We start from the raw sequence: 13,247 nt of genomic DNA on the forward strand, positions 1-13,247 counted from the left end.
TCTAAACGTTCAGTGAGTAGATTTATTTCCTGGGCAATAACTTACTGTTTAATTAGGACAATTCTAAACATGTGGCTCATATCTATAAATGAAAGTGAACTTTTTCTATGAAAGGTTCTGATTATAGTTAAAACCATACTCTATAGACAAGGTGGGTGGACCAAGAAAAGTGGGACTTGGTTGACGGGTGATTCTGATTAAATGTAGTCACTTCATTAGCTATTGATGTCTAGTCTATCCACAGATAGACTGGGATTACCTGACTTTCTGCTGAGATAGAGAATACAGCAATCTATTGATAGTTTACTATAGGTACCCATGGAATTTATCTTCCCACTACTTAATTCTGCTAACAGCCTCTGACCAAAGGCATGGCCTTCTTTTTTCACTGTGGTTCTTTATATTTTCTTCAATTTCAACTTTAAATGATCATTTTCATTTCATTAAATGATTCATTTTCAACATTAAGTGATCTGAAATTTCTTAAGGCTTAAAATCAGAGATAATGGAAGAGATTGCTCTTATGTTAAAGATGTTTTTTCTCCTAAATGAACTTTCTTTTGCTAGGAATTTGTACATTCAATGTACTTGAGCCTGGATAGAGTTGATGGTTCTCTGGGAGTTAAACTTCCCAGGAGTATAAAAAAAAAAAAAATCACATTTCAGCTTTCCACCGGAAAATAAACCTAACTTTTATTTCCAGTTCTAAATAATGGAAGATTTTTTTTTAAATATGGATTTAGTTTCATTCTTGAAAGCCCACCCCCCATATCTATTGAGTAAAAAAGAAGGGAGGAATTAGAACAGTGGACAATGTAATTGGTCAAGTGATTGTGGCTACGAGTAAATAAGACAAGAAAATAACTACCTCTTTGAAAATATACAGAGAAAGCTACTGTCTAGTTTTCAACAAGTGAGAAGAAAAACTTCACTTTTCTGGGAACTTATAAGTGTTTCTTTCACTGAATCAAGGATGAGGAGGAAACGTGAAATTCTAAAATATTATTCATTTAATTAGGTTGCAATGGATAGTTACTAGGCTTTATCTGTTAAGATTTAGAAATAAAAACGTTTAGAAAGCTATAGTCATAATACTGTGCTTACTTCTTTATTTATTCTAATATCTGAAATATTTAAAAATATTTCTAAAATGTTCTTCACTGAGTTTGTAAACGCACAGCAAACTGCAGATACGTAAAAACATTTTCCAAAATCTTTTCTGCAACATCTTTATACTCAGCTTAGAGAAAAGACAGCTTATCATTTTTATTTATTTTTTAGTGTAAAAATGTCAAAAATTGTTCTAAGAAGAAATTTTCTCTTTTTATTGGGACACAAAATAGTTTATTTAAACAAAAACCAGATAAATTTTACAATGCTAATTCTTAGGAATTTCTAAGCAGTTAAGAATGAAGTTTATGTTCTCAATGACTGCAACTATAATTCAATTATATATTATTTTTATTCCGTGAACTTTTTTTTTATTACCAACTGTTGGAAAAAAGTTATTAGTGGTCATTGTTCAGTTGTGTGTTTCACATGTAAGGTATCCTGTATAATTTTCATAACAACCCTATTAATTGGAAGCAATATCTACATTTTACCCAGACTTACATTTAGCAGTTCTGTTTATCAAATACGTATCATCTGATTCCAGAATCCTTGCTCTTGTCCCTCTTAGCCCTTATGCTATATTACAAAATAAACAAATAAATACATAAACTGTTGTGAAAATTTTAGTTTCCTTGTGAAACTCATTAGTTTTATTGCAGGTTTTTATTGAGTGAAATTCTATCTATGACTATTTCCTCTCTTCCTCCAAATTGTGTCACCTTGTCTTCAAATGTACTCAACACAATGTGATTTACCTATTAAAAGGTGTATATGTTACTTCTGGATGGAAAGAAAAATTTTAATTTGTATGCTTTAGTCTAAGGGAAATCCTAAGGAAAATATATGTGTAAGTCATTTTATTAAATTAAATATTTTGGTTATTAGGATTTTAAAAAATTCTTATGCTCTACCTGCTCTGTTTTCACTTACAATTGCAAATTAAATTTTATTTCTGTATACCTTGATAGAAACATTGAGGTGTCTTTCTTGTATTTTTTATTGTTTAAATAATGATAACTACAAACCACCAATTAAATGAGATTATTATGGCTGAATTGAGGAATACAAAGATATTCCATTGTAAGCCATAATTCTCTTATTAACATTCTTTTACTACTGTTTATTTGTTTTTAATTGAAACATGTAAAATGAAATTTGCAAAGAAATGCCATCATTTTAACAGCAGCCTTGAGCCTACCTGTGACAGTGTCAGCAGCCAAATCTTGCTTAGTTCTGATCCCAGTCTACTAAACCTTTGAAAGTTTACTTGTTAATTATTGCCAAGTAAAATTTTAATTTGTTCCAAAATTGCACGGTGAATATGGTTATTACAATTAAGTTTATATTAGAAATTGGCACTAGAGGGAGCTAAGTAATTGTATCATTTATTTGTTTAGGGGGAAATTGAACATTCATTTAAAAACTTGTATTTTTTTCAGGACCTGCTGATTTTACAAATATGGCAGCTATGCCTCAGCAAATTATAAGCAATAATGAATTAGTTAATTTTCTTTAGTGAAAACTGCTATGCTAAGATTATTAAATTACTGGATTTCTATTTAGTGAAAGTAGCTACCAGTCAGTAAATTAGGATTTCTAGGACTCTTTGGGGAAAGGGATTATTATTACTATTATCCATGTTTTATCATTATTTTGGTCCTAACAGAATTAAAATACTCATAGTACCGTGTTAAAATACAATATTTTGTTCCCAAACTTATAGTTTGATAATAAAATGACCTTACTGAATAGGATCTCAGTGCAGATTAGAAAACAATTTTACCCTTATGGAATATTCTAGGAATTTATTTGGTTTGATTACTCTGAACGGCTGATTCAGTTTAACAACTGTATCCTTCCCTAGCAATCATAGATTACCATGAGTTGAGTAAAATTGTGCTATCTCCTATGTTTATACGTACCTGTAAGATGAACCAAAGTCTGCTGAGGTGTGTAAAGCTAAAAGCTGCAGGATGTTTTATTTACATAAATTAAAGAGCTAAAGAACAAATATATAATTCTATACCTTTTGTTGGTTGAGTCCCAGGAAACACTACATTTGAAAACAGCTTATATAAAGTCAATATTGTGGGGAAAGCAAATAGGAAATTTTATTCTCCCCATCATATCACGTAGGCAGTCACTGCCAAAAAGGCACCCATTTTATATGTCCTTTTAAATGAGCATGTCCTCTTACAGATGATGTATGTGGGAAGTTGTTCTTTTTTTTCACGGTCTTATGAAGGAAGAATATGGTTTAAATGTTAAAATTAAATGTGGTTGCATTCGCATTCCATTCTACTCTGAAAATACAATGATGTGGAAAATATTGAAAATAAACCCCTGATCTTTTATGAATCTCTTAGCTAATTTTTAGTTATAGATTTGAATTGATATACCCGTGTTCAAAGGGAAGCTTCTTGCTTTTTTCTCTTGGTCCAAACGAGGAAACCCTCTGACTTTACCTATGCATAGGTTTAGTTTTAATATAAAAGTGAATTTCAGGGAAAATAAATGTACAAAGTAGAAAAAATTACAGCCAGGCGTATTTGATAAGCCACAGAAATGATTTCTTCCTGTTTGCTTCCTGTATTTTTCTTATGAAGATGAAACGTTCCTTAAATTCTATATTTTATTTTTACAGTTTGAATAATTAGCATATTATCTGTCTCAAAGGAATGTTATAATCAAGGTTAGCCTTACAGAAGAGGTTAGCAAGTGGTATTTCAAAGACAGGATGTGGGAGAGAAAGGCGGCTTGTATATTCAATGCAACTAGGCCATTTTCAGATCTCTAAATTAGTGTTTGACAAACTTTAACATACATGCTAATTATCTGAGCATTTCTCAAAATGCAGATTCCAATTCAGAAGATCTGGGTTCTGCATTTTAAAGAAGTTTCCTGTTACTGTCTGTAGACCACAGTTTGTATAGCAATAGTCTTCCCTTTTTTAAATCGTGATACGTGTGGCTCTGACTTAAAATAAAAATTTAGAGCAAAAGATGAGCAGGAGTATAGAACAAAATCATGGCCCTGATCCTGGAAACCTGAGATGCCAACTATAGTGGTTCTTACTTTTCGTGTGCCATGTTAGATGCCCAGCACTGACCTCATACAGGAGCAGTAATTCTGCAGGCATGGGGCGGTCTGAAATCATTTACATTGTCTAGCTGCAAACCTTCTTTGATTCCACAATGTGTAGGAGATACCATAATGTTATGTTTTAAGAATTTAAATAGCTTTAAATTTTTTCTTCAGTATAGATAAATCCATTTCATAGAGAAGTGTGTAGAGAAGAGATCTAGGGAAACAACATGGCATAGCAAACAAAACTTTGATATGGAATCAAGATTCATCTGGATTCTGACTCCAGCTCTGCCACTCATTTATTTATGTAACCTTAGGAATTTTATTTAACATTATTCATTATTGGTAAAATGCAGATAAATATCTACCTCCTAGGTTTGTTGTCTTGCTTAAATTCTGTCATTTTTGATTTGCTTGGCTTTGATCACTGAGCATCTACAATTTTGGTATATTTTATTTAGAGTAGACTATAAACACCCTAAGATCTGAGACCATATCATATCATATCATATCATATATATTTTAATTCATTATTTTATATCCCTATCACCTCGAACCATGTCATATACACTGGTGATTTTCAAGAAAATATTCTCTGATAAACTACTTTTGAAAGTCATATGGCATCCATATACACACCTAATAGACTTCTTTACCCTCCCAGCAACACTTCTCTTTAACCCACCAATCTCCAGTCATGTCAAGCATTATACAATTCTTCAAAGTCAAGTTTTCCCAGAACTGAGAAAATGTCCTTCTCAAGTCTATTTTCTTCTTGTACCTTAGTTATCTATTCATATGTTCTCTCCTCAGAGAGGCCTTTTCTGATTATCTTATCTAAATTATTTTCCCACCATGAGTTATTTGCTATTTTATTTTAGTATCTTGAATATTCTCCTCAAAATGCTAATTTTAATAATTAGTAAATAGCAAGAGTATATACATATATTTTTTTCAATGTCTATTTCTATTTTATATGCCAGTATACCCGTAGAGCCCAATATGATGCGTCGCACATGCTTGTACTCTATAAATATTTGCTCCATGAACAAATGTGGCTAAGGTTGTTTCTAGATTGAATGACTGGGGAATGCTCTTAACTAATCTAGACATTTGAGAAAACATAGCTTTCTTTAGTTGAAAATAATTAGATTAATTTGAATAGATGTACATTGAGATAAAGTGAGTAATTAAGAAAGATGACTTCTAGATTTTTAAAAAGTTAGAGTCCATAGCACTGGAGAGAAAAAATGGGAATGGAGGTCGCAATCTGGATAACAGAATCTATGGTTTTATGGAACTATTATTTGAGCAAAACAAGTTGATGTGATTTTTCAACCAGAGTATCTTCTCAGCCTTACACTATTTATTTAGCACTTACTTATTCATTTGACTGCTTGGGTTTCTCAACTTTAATTCTATGAGCTTCATGAGGAGTTACAACGACAAGTTTTTAGGTCATATTGCAAAAGAAGCAGAGAACCGCAGATCTTGACTTTGGGGGCATTGTAATAAAGATGTACAAGTGCTAAAGGAAGATTTTCAAGAGGTCAAAAAGCATGACTTGTGCAGATATAAAGACAGCACATGGCAAAGATTTTGTTCAACTCATAATTAATGAAGGAACCAGTAAAATGTTGAAACTGGTTCAAAAACTATTTGAGAAGTTAGATATAAAGTAACACTATGATACATTTGCAGATTACATACAAAACTGGCTTATTAATGTCTTCAAGGGAATTATACATTTGGGGTTTCCTGTTCCACCAGACAGGAATTATTTGCATATCTGTAGATAACAATGTACAAGTTGACTTCTGCTCCTAAAGAATTATAAAACAGTCAGTCAATACAAAGTCAAATAATCTGATTTAGAATTCCGTCAAAAAGAATAAAATAATAGGAATAAATTTAACCAAGAAGGTGAAAGACCTGTAAATTGGGAACTACAGACATGAATGAAAGAAATTGAAGAAAACACAAATAAATGGGAAGATATTCCATACTCATAGATTAGAAGAATTAATATTCTTAAAATGTCTATAGTATCCAAAGCAATCTACAGATTCAATGCAATCCCTATCAAAAAGTCAATGGGACATTTTTCACACAACAAAAAATCTTAAAATTTATATTGAAAAAAAACTTGAGTAGCCAAGGCAGTCTTGAGAAGAAGAATAAAGCTGGAGACATTGTGCTTCCTGATTTCAAAATATATTACAAAGCTATAGTAACTGAAACAGTATGGTGTTGGCATAAATTCAGACACATAGATCAATGGAACAGAATAGAGAACTCAAAAATAAACCCACACATAGATGGGCAGTTAATATACTACAAAGGAGCCAAGAATATATAATGGGGCAAAGACAGTCTCTTCAGTAAATGGTGTTTGGGAACATTGGACAGCCACATGAAAAAGAATGCAACTAGACCACTATCTTACACCATACACAAAAAATTAACTCAAAATGGATTAAAGGCTTGAATGTAAGATTGAAATCATCAAGAAAACTATCAAGAAAATGAAAAGGCAATCTACTGAATGGGAGAAAATATTTCCAACTCATTTATCTGATAAGGGGCTAATATCTAAAATATATAAAGAACTCATATAACTTAATACAGAAACAATCCAGTTAACCAATAGGCAGATCTGAATAGACATTTTTCCAAAGAAGATATACAGATGGCTAACAGGTACATGAAAAGATGCTCTACACTATTAATCATCAGGGAAGTGCAAATCAAAACCACATTTAAGATATTACCTCAAACCTGTTAGAATGACTATTATCAAAAAGTCTAGTTATAATTGTTGGCAAGGATGGGGAGAAAAGGGCATTCTCCTGTACTGTTGGTGGGAATGCAAATTGACAGTCACTATGGAAAACAGTATGGAGGTTCCTCAAAAATTGAAAACTGGGCTTCCTTGGTGGCGCAGTGGTTGAGAGTCCGCTGCAGAGGCTGCGCGTCTGGAGCCTGAGCTCCACCACGGGAGAGGCCACAACAGTGAGAGGCCCGTGTACCACAAAAAAAAAAAAAAAAAAAATTGAAAACTAGAACTACCATATGATCCAGAAATCCCACTTCTAGGTATTTATCCAAAGAAAACAAAAACACTAATTCAAAAAAATATATGCATCCACATGTTCATTGCATCATTATTTACAATAGCCAAGCTATGGAAACAATCTAATTGTCCACCAGTGGGTGAATGGATAAAGAAATTGTGATATATATATATATATCAATGGAATATATTAATGGAATATTGTTTAACCACAAAAAAAGAATGAAATCTTGCCATTGCAACAACATGGAGGGATTTTAAGGGCATTATGCTAAGTGAAAAGTCAGGCAGAAAACCAAATACTGCATGATCTCTCTTATATGTGGGATCTATATCTGTATCTGTAACTATAGCTATATAAAGTAAGCTCATAGATACAAAGAACAGATTGGTAGTTGTCAAAGGAGAGAAGTGGAGGGTGGGAGAATTGGGTGAGCTGTTTTTGTTTTTGTTAAATTGAGTTTTTTTTTAAGTGAGATGACTTAGGAACTCATTAGGAATGCAGATCTCAGGCTGCACCTCAGACTTACCAAATCCATATTTTGTAAGATCCCCAGGTGATTCATGTGTATATTAAAGTTTGAGACTCACTGGTATATTAAAAAGAAAAAATGACAACAACAAAAAACTTCATTGGATCCTGGTTAGGAAAAAAATTTAAAAAACAGATGTAAGAGACATCACAATCCAAAAAACAAAAAATCCTAGAATGGGTTATGTTTTCCTATATGTTGTACTAGCTAAGATGTTGTTCAAGTAAAAAGCAACAAGCAGATGTTTTCAACAATAAATAACTCCAGGGAGACAATACCCATGTCTTCTTGAAAAAAGTGACTTGACAATGAAATCCTGCTGAATAAGAGTTGAATAATAATAAGGGACATGGGAAGGAAGAACTATGTTTAAAAGATGAATGTATACAAATAGAGCAGAGTAAGAGGGTAAGAAATGCTGTGGTGGGGTACTTAATGAAGTCTATGCTGACATGGTGACATATAGAGCAGAAACCTTCATGAAGTGAGGGAGTATGCTATAGACATATCTGGGCAATGAGTTTTCAAGTCAGTTTTTAAAGAAAATATTACAGACATCAGGAAAAGCTTCCATCCTTGCTATCTGTACCTTAGGAAAAATAAAGGAAATTAAAAGTCAAGCTCAGCACAGCACCAGCATAGCACATAAGGGTATATGTGTGCATATATGTGCATTGCCTATTTTCGATTTGGGGGATAATATTTCTGACATGGTAAGGAGAAGAGTAAGTGTCACAAATAGAAATAAACTCCGTGGGGCTTCCCTGGTGGCACAGTGGTTGAGAGTCCGCCTGCTGATGCAGGGGACATGGGTTCGTGCCCCGGTCCGGGAAGATCCCACATGCCGCGGAGCGGCTGGGCCCGTGAGCCATGGCCGCTGAGCCTGCACGTCCGGAGCCAGTGCTCCGCAACGGGAGAGGCCACAACAGTGAGAGGCCCGCATACCTCAAAAAAAGAAAAAAAAAAAAAAAGAAACTCCGTGTGTGTGAAAAAGATGTTAATAATGATCATTTGCTGCTAACACTACCACCAAACCACTATAGTATGACCTACAATTTAGATTTTTGGAATTCGGTATTTCTATAACTTCAAGAAAATAAGCAAACCAGACATAATGGACCAAAGCACTGGAAAAACAAAATTGAAAGCAAATGGAATGTGTCTTTACACTTAAACTCTAGGTAATAAACATAATGTAGATTTTTTCCCAAAATAGATCTAAGATCGAGTATTTATGAAGAAATTTTGTGAAATCTATCTAGAGGCTCCAGCATACCCTTATTTAATTTTCCTTTAAGATGAAAAATACTTCAAAATAGAATCACCTACATTAAAACACTGTTGATAATCCAAGGTCTTTTTTGTTGTTATTTCAGTTATTGCTCTTTAGGCAGCTGAACTAGGTTGTTTCTTTAATGAGAAATTGTTGACAGTCTTATAGGGTGATGCAGCGTATATTACTTAACATAGTATGTCTAGAATAATAGGTGCCGTTTAGTGAGTTCTTGACACGGTGACAGAGTTCTAATGCAGTGTATGTCTAATGTATACAATAAGAACTTTGAGGTAGATAATATTTTACAGATAGAAATCCAAGGTTTATAGAGAATTAAGTAATTGGCAGAAGACCCCATAATCATTAAATGGTGGGACCAGTATCTAGCCCAGTCTAATTGAAGCTGTGGTCCAGTCTTTAACCATGACCTTTTTTATCCTTAAAACGTAGTTGACCCTTGAACAAAATGGGCTTGAGCTGCATGGGTTTACTTACAGACAGATTGCTTTCAATAAATATGTATAGTACAGCACGATCCAAGGTTGGTTGAATTTGCAGTTGCTGAACTGTGGATACGGAAGGCCATCTTTGGGACTTGAACATTCTCTGATTTTGGTATCTGCAGCGGGTCCTGGAACGCCCATGGATAATGAGGGAAGGTTTTCTATGGGTACTTTGTCTTCAGGGACTTCTAAGCATCAGTGGGTTTTTTTTTTACAGACTACGTGATTTTTCTATAGGAATTTAGTAATAGTAATAACAATATTAATATAGCTACTACTTATTAAGCATTAACTGTTATCTAATAGTTTTATCCCATGTAATTTTAAACAAATTTCCTGTGGCAAGCATTATTATTCTAACCTTATGCTTTGGGAAATTGAAGTTCAAACAGATGTCCAGAATTGCCAATTATGTGGCCAGATCCGTCTGACTCTCCAGTCCTAATCTACCACTGTTGTGAGCACTGCTGTTGCTCAACATTTAAGAGTATCCATTTCAAAGACATAACTCTGGGATAAATTTCAAAAGAGCCCCTTTCTCTAGATCCCAGAAGCATGCTCTAATTTTTGTCCTTGTCATTGAGATGGGAATGTAGGGATTGTTACTGACTGCTTGACAATATTCCTGCTCTCCTCCTTGAAGTCACCTTCATGGCTGCTCAGTCTAGCCTAACCATATTTGTAGATGTGGATGGTACTCTTGATATAGGAGGGGAACTGATTTTCTCTCCAGCTTTTCTCTATTAGTCTTCTTGTTTATATTCTTATTCTTATTCCTTATATTTATCCTATATTTATAATTCCAATTTAGACCATCAATATTCTTATATCCCCTCCTACTAAGAAGAAAATCTTCTAAGATTGGCTCAGAAAACATTTGAGCAGTGCACCAAAATATGGTATTCAAAAGTCTGTTTCCAGAAGGTTGGATAAATGGATACATACATGGTAAAACAAATACCATAAAGAATCTATATGTTAAATAAAGAATTCTTATGAGTGCATACTGCAAAAATTTTCAACTTTTCTATGTTTGAATACTTTCATCATAAAAAGGCTGGGAAAAAATATCTACCTTCTATGAACTTGCAGCTAATTTATTATGTGTTGTCATTCTCTCTCTGATAGACTGGAAGCTCCATGAGGGCAGGTGTCTTTGTCTCGTTTGTTCAGAGATGTGTCCCAAATGCCTAAAACAGGGCCTGGAACATGGTAGCCCCTTAATAAATATTTGCTTAGTGAAAGGGTTTACTGAGAAAAACTGTAATGAAGACTTAATGATTGTTTGTGGTAAAATGACCACGCACTGGGATTAAAGTCTTTTAACAAGAAGGTAGCACAGAAGGATAAAAGGATAAACCCATCCCCTAAATTTTCAGCTGAATATTTATCATCAAATAAAAAACAATCAAATAGGTGAAAAATTTATAATTTTTTAAGCTTTGTTTTGGGACACTACGTAATGTAATCATTGCATTGGGGGTGGGGGAGGAAAAGAGTAAAGACTATCTAAAATGTCAAGATCCTTCAAATAGGTCTCCTCTCTGTGCATGGATTAAATAAGAATCTGAGACTCAATCTTATAATTTAATTATTTCTCCTCCTGGGGTTTCCCATAGAGAGAGTGTGCAGAACTGAACCAACCCATTCATAGACCCATAGACCACCAGTGAGTACAGAAAACTTCAGTACTCCCCTACGGTGAGGGAGAAATCCACCATACCAGGAGGGAGCACAGAAATATTTGAGTTTCCAATGGAAATGCAAATCTAAGAAAGATAGCTAGTAAAGGCAGTTATTTTTTTTCTCTTCAATAGATTATCTCACCCCCAGAGGTGAAAATATTCCCATCTCAGGATGATGCAGCCTGTAAATTGGGAATTGCTGAGAAGTGAACACCTTTCCTACTTCCATAGAATGTGCAGTGGGAACAACTGCTCATCTGGATCCTCTAACAGGAGCCAGACAACCACCAGGGAGAGACAGATTAGGTCACAATAGCCAGTTTTTTTCAGAAGTTGCAAATAAGTGAAAAGAGACGTCTTGTATGGACATGTGCGAGGGGTGGTGGTATAGCCCACCTCTTCCTCAGTGTTGCTTTCTTTAGGCATGTCAGCAGTATTCCCAGAAGTGTATGCAGGTTTGTGCTCCCTCTGATACTTTCATTACCATTATTGGTGTCTATTGACTAGACTGCAAACTAGAATAATTTTCAAACATATTATTGTGGAAATTTCCAAGCAAACACAAAAATATTGAGATTGGTATAAGAAAATCTCATGGAGAAAAACCATTGTCCATATGTACAGGCTGCTAAGTTAACCATAATTTCCATTTTATTAAATATTAAATAAATCAGTCACTCATTCTTATCACCTGTCTTTCATCTGAAAATTGAACCAAACTTCTTCTACTTTCCTTTTTCTAAATTATTTTCCTTTAATCTACATGTCCATGATCCTGTGCTTTACACCCTGGAATCTGTCCTGATAAGCTGGCCAATTTCATTGTCCTCAAATACTACCTCGGTCTACAAAAACAAAATTCACTGAGTAAATTTGAAGATCTATTTGGCTTTATTCAATGATTCATGAATGGGGCAGCATCCCACCTGGCATATAGAAAGGAGCTCCAAGGAGCTGTATAAAATGGCAGACTTTTATAGGCAGAAGGAGGCAGAGCAAGGAAGTTATTTTAGCAAAGAATGGATTGTTTCAGGCAAGGTCACCTTCCTTTGTGGGGAAGGCGGGGTCTGTCAGACAGATTACCTCACTAGTGCTGCGCAGGTAATTTCAGATTCACATTCTTGGGGGGGCCCAAAACTGCAAATTAGGTCATGTATTAAGCCTTGATTTGCTGATGTTGGACTTAGCACAGGTAACTCCATTTTGGCCTGTTATTTCTTTTTCTTTTTTTTTTTTTTAATATAATTAAACCACTTTCTGAATTTCAAAGTCTCTAAACTATCAAACAAGTTTTCCTTCTTCACTCAGGTTGATTTTCTTACTACCTTATTAACATACTAATATCCATTTATGCTCAGAGACTCTCAGACATGTTTCTGTAACATGAAAATTTCTTTCACTCTCACCTCACATACCCACATTCAAACCATGCAAAAATCCACCCCACTTCCATGTAGTCCAAGCAGACATTCCTGATCATAGTGACCTCACTCTGAATTCCTAAGTATTGTCTATGCTAAATATGGTGATATAATGTGACACTATAGCTTGTATTTGTCCTAATGTTTTAATATGTGTTCACTTCATACTTTCTGTGGAGGCACCAGGTCTGTGAGTTCATGGCAGATGTCTTATATTTCTTCTAAAACTATGAATCCTAATTATGGCTCCCATCAGACTCACATGGGAACTTTATACAAAACAAAACAAAGAAAAACAGAACTTCCCAATATACTATCAGATTTACTCAACATGGAGCCTGAGAATGTATATATTTCATAGTTTTCCAGGTAATTCATTATACCTATTCCAGTATTGATTCAAGGACCAACATTTGGGATTCTCTGTTGCAGAGAACATGGTTAGACTGGGCATATAAAAATATCTAGTCCAGACATATTATCAATAATTTACTGAATTCACAGGTTTTGTGGTCAAACATTAGCCACCTTTATAATATTACCTGAATGTGCTTAT

Source organism: Tursiops truncatus, chromosome 7, assembly GCF_011762595.2.
Source record: "Tursiops truncatus isolate mTurTru1 chromosome 7, mTurTru1.mat.Y, whole genome shotgun sequence".
In the NCBI taxonomy this organism is placed as follows: domain Eukaryota; kingdom Metazoa; phylum Chordata; class Mammalia; order Artiodactyla; family Delphinidae; genus Tursiops; species Tursiops truncatus.